The sequence below is a fragment of the Typha latifolia genome, chromosome 12 (assembly GCF_019914945.1).
Source record: "Typha latifolia isolate L0001 chromosome 12, TyphaL0001v2, whole genome shotgun sequence".
Lineage (NCBI taxonomy): Eukaryota > Viridiplantae > Streptophyta > Magnoliopsida > Poales > Typhaceae > Typha > Typha latifolia.
This window is the reverse complement of record NC_133097.1, coordinates 3,977,838-3,982,991: the sequence shown is the minus strand read 5'-3', so window position 1 is coordinate 3,982,991 and position 5,154 is coordinate 3,977,838. Positions and strand designations below refer to the sequence as shown.

Sequence of the window (5,154 nt, the reverse complement as noted above, 5' to 3'; positions counted from 1 at the left end):
CATATATCCAGCAACTGTTGTTCCAATTTTCTCATCATTCCAACTCTGTTTTCTACCTTCACGTCCATCTCGCCAACCCTAACCTTTAGTCAATAAATTAGTCATATCTTTCGATATACTCCTCCGATCGTCATGGCTCGAGTTGTGTTGGATTCCTCTTCAAGAAAAACAACCTATCAAAATCTCAGATTGTTTGGATGGCTAGATCATCTGTAGTAAGTACAAAATCTGGAATTAGTATCTATAGAATCTAGAGTTAGTATATATATAATCCGAAGATACTAACTATAGAATTATATAAATTATATGTCAAAGTACTTTGTTGTTGCACATAAATATTTTGGAAAATAACATTTACAAATTATATAGGTTGTATGACGAAATACTCTTTTGTTGTACACAAACAAATATATATTGATCTACATTTTAAACATTCTAATGTTGTATGTCAAAAGAAATTTTCAGTATTCCACATACTCCAAAATTCAAATTGTTCCAAATATAATTTAATTACAATAAATCAGTATGCGGGGCTTAATTCCTCTAGTTTTCTTAAGACATTAGTCGTCTTAGCATGATAGTTATAGTTGGACAATTATGGCTTTCCTATATTCTTTCCATTTTTTAGCCTCTTTATGATGGTGCTTTCCTCTTTTGACTCTATCAATTATAATTTTCACCATAATTTCTATAGGTGCCATAATCCGCATCTAGTCATTTGCATATTGTGACTATAGAATATTTGTGAATAATTATAATTATAAATATGTATCTATAAATTCCATCAATATATCTATTGTTTACAGAAATAGTATCTATAAATTTCTCAATTATATCCTTTTTATATTCAATATTATTTAATGAGTTGTAATGCATCAATATCCAATAAAATTTAGTAATGATATTACCCTGAAGCATCATATTAAAAGATAATTTAACACCTATATTACAGATCTTGTTATAAACTAAAAAGAATATAAATAATCACAACTCAGAAGATTTAGATTTAGTTTATCTATAAAAAATGAATGCTTTTACATAATTCACCTTACACTACACGTGTTTCTCGCACACTTTTACAAAACATGTTTACTTCATCTTTGAGAACTCAAAATTAGTTTGGGGCACTCAAAGATTAGTTTGGGCATTGAATTAAACGTACAATTCAATCTTTAAGGAGAAAAAAGAGTAAGATTTAAGTCGCTTGACAAGTCCTGTAAATTTATGGCCATTTGCTAGCTCTTCTCGTCCATGTTCAATAAAGAGTAAGATTAACAGGTTGGTAGATCTTTGGGAGGTGGTAGTAGTGACTCATTGGCACCCTTTCCATTGTCCACCAGAAACGCCATCTTTAATCCCCAAGTTGTGTGCACCTCCAAATGGCAATGCATGAACCAAACGCCTACATCAAATCCAACAGGCAATTATATAATCTTTATACGTACTAGATTATTTATATATATCTCGTTTGATATAAACTTTGAGTTAATTCTTGGACACGATGATAACTTAATAAGCTTCGAAGAAATCTCCTGATCATCTTATATGATTTCAAATTAAATATACCCTTTTATCTCTGATTTGCATTTAAATCCTTAAAAATACTTGGCTTTTTTATCTATATCCCCCCTCAAAAAGTAAAAAACCATTGTTTCTTCTATGAATACACCTCAAACATAATTAATTACTAAGATTTAATCAAGTTCACTATAAATATGTATAAATACCCTTCGTTTTGTTTACATACGTTTCTATACGTTTCTTTCAGTTTAAGGGTACTTATCTCTTTTCACCTATTTTATAACAATAAGTTTTATATAATTTCTGAAAGATAACATAAAGGCCATCCACGTAAAATCCATGGGCTTGGAAGAGTATCTATACATAGATAAGAATTTAGAATTTTAGCAGGAAAAATACATTATATTTTATATTTATTATCATTCTACCTGGCTATATAGATATTTATTAGTCGACTCCCGTAAATTGCTTAAAATACCTCCAAACCAAATAGGGTGTGAATTGCAAATAGTTAAAATGTAACTGTACATACCGGGATTATCCGCTCTGAATCTTATAGCAGTCCATCCTCCCGATGGAACTCCAATGGTGTTCCTCTCTACCGGATCTACGAGATTAAACTTAGAAGGAGAACTCTTAGGATTATAATTCCCAAGTCCTCTCCCTACCGCAAAGAAGTTATACCCATGCAAATGGATAGGATGATTCTCCGGTGCAATGATCCCCGTATCCTGCAGCACTAATTGCACCGTCGAATTATACGGCAGTCGATAAACCCGAGTTCCGGTCATCGTCTGCAGGTTCTTCGGCCCTCCGCCGGTGTAGTTGAACGCCACGGGGGGGTTCGCCGGAAAGTCGTCGGTGAACACCCCGCTGACGTTAAAGTAGTGCGCCTGGAGTATCGCCGTCGTCGGCATGACGAAGCTCACGTTGTTGATGTCGGCGACAATCCGGCTGCCGTTGGTGCAGGTGGGGCAAGGGTTGACGCCGATGCCGACGGTGAAGAGGAGGGATTGGTCGATTTGTAGGGGTACCCTGGCCGGATAAGTTCTTGAGTTCAGGCTTCGGAGGGAGTCCACGAAGCTGGATGCTACCTGTTAAAGAGTATTAGATGAGTGTTAGAGGCTAAATAAAATATTAAGGAAGAACACCATATATTTTACTCTTGTTATTATTAACATCTTATCATATTGAAATATATATTTTTTCTATAAAAAAGCTTACTATGGCAGTGCCCCTAGGCTAAATAAAATTTTCTTTTCTCTTGAGTCTTTTTGTAATTGTTGAATTAATATTACCGGAGTTGCATTCTGAGCCGGCGGATTAGCTGTGATGAGAGCAGAGGTGGAGAGAGTGTTGGTGTAGTGAACGATTGCCATAGCAGTTTTATTGTCGACGGTGATGGGGAGTCCATGAAAGGAGAGGCGGTGGCGAGGTACCGACCAGCTCTTTGGTCGGCGGTGAGGAGGACGTTCGTCGTTTGGCCCGGTGCAACGAGGATAGCGTCGGTCTTGAAAGGTTTCGTGTAAACTGCGTCGACTTCGACGACGGTTAGTCTATGGCCGGCGATTTTGAAAAAGAGCTCCTCATTGACTGCAGCGTTAATGATACGTAGCAGGTATGTTTTGCCACTGTCGACTTGTAATTTGAGTCCATCTGTGAAGTAGTACCATGTCAATTAAGCTATGCATCTAATTTGGAGTTCATATCACTTAGAGAAATTTATTGAAACGACCTACTTCTCTCTATATTATCATTAACACTCTATTATATTAATATTTAATTAACACTCCTTTATTTTATTTCTAATGCCTCAAAAACACTCAAAATAAAGAATGTTATATTAACCTTTGAAATTAAAAAAGTAAAACAGCCATTATTTGAGTAACCTTAAAACACTTACACTATATATTAAGGTTATATTTTGCAGGTTCACTAAAGAGAACTGATTTAGGGTGTTTTTAAGGCATTAAATATAGTGTCGAATAACAATAAAGAAAATGTTAATTACCTTGTGAAGTTGCACAATTGGGCATAGAGCCTGGATGTCCATTGATGGTATGAGCATCAGAAACATTTGGTGGTAGACCAACCCTCATGGCTTGATTGATGACAGCCTCAGTGTCCGATTTCCACCATTCACCTACATTTTAATAATAACAACAAAAGTAATTATAAAAATTACAACTAAAATTTATCTAATTAACAACACAATTATCCTAATCACGCACCTAAGATTACTACTTCCTCTTTATGGGGTGCAGGAAAGGGATAAGGAACGTCAGGTTTAGGTAGGATCACAATAGCACCATGAACAGTTGCCCTTAGCCATAGTATGTGAGCATGCCAAAAAAGTGTTCCCCTTTGCCCTTTGATAGTAAAATTATACACATAATTCTGGCCTGGTTGAATTGGGCACTGGGTGATGTAGGCCGGCCCATCGGCCCAGCCCGTTCTAAGCTGCCTCACTCCATGCCTGTGTGTTAAAAAGAAAAACTTATCAATTCTAGGGAACACTACGTATTACTACTCTATATTCTTAGAAAGACTTGCAAGGAGTCTGCCACATTAATGGAGTTTGGAGAATATTTACCAGTGGATTGTAACATTGTATTTCACATGATTGACAACTTTCACAAGCACATTGTCGCCTTCCCTAGCATATAAGGTGGGCCCGGGGAACTGACCGTTAACAGTAACGATTGGCTTGGTAGAGCAGAGACGAGTTATATTACTCATTACCACCTACATGGAAGAAAATTGATCAAGAAATAAACATTTAGTAACGACTAGTTACTATATAAATAAGTTAAATCAAGTACAAAGCAAAATGACCTTAATATCCTTGAGTATAAATAAAATGAGAACTAATTTTTAAAATCAAATGAATGTATTTTAAGAAATGAAATATTCTATGTTCTACCAGCTGCTAGGTCAAAGTTGACTAGTATATTTTCTAGACATTAAAAGCAGCATAGGGTGTTTTTAGTAAATTTCCTCTCTTTTTTATGCTTGCATTAAAGTGAGATACTTACATTGAATTTATAATGCCGAGTCGTCGCATCAACAAGCACCGGAAGAATGCAAGCAACCAGCAAGAATGCACGAATCCATGATTCCATCTCTCTCTCTCTCTCTCTCTCTCTCTCTCTCTCTCTCTCTCTCTCTCTCTCTCTCTCTCTCTCTCTCTCTCTCTCTCTCTCTCTCTCTTTGTGATGAGACAAACTTTGTCTGGACGAGTTAGTGAGTGGACAATGAATTGTTCCTTATAAAGAGAATGGAATGTAGCTGCTAAGTCGTTTTAAAGTTTAGGTAGGGGAGCCTTGATCCGCAAGGTTTTGGTAGAACGTTCACAAACTACAACTCCATGACTTGGATTCTACATAAAGTTCACATACGCTTAGCAGCTACAATGGCATGTATCAGCATAATAAATTATCATTAAACGACTTGCTTCTAGTAACGACCTGGCAAAATATGCAACTTAATTCAAAATCTCCTCAGGGGCTACTTTACAAATTTGCAAAGTTTTGTTTGGAATTTGGATAGTTCCCATGGCAATTTCCTTCATCTGTCTCACATAGTTTAGATAGATACAGCACGCATCCTAAAAAATTTCATGAATATTAGATT

The 5,154-nt window shown here is 36.0% G+C and overlaps 1 pseudogene; it reads right to left on the bottom strand.

The window, feature by feature from the left end:
- Positions 1-999: 999 nt before the first annotated feature.
- LOC140798868 (laccase-22-like) lies at positions 1,000-4,752 on the bottom strand (annotated as a pseudogene).
- Positions 4,753-5,154: the final 402 nt, after the last annotated feature.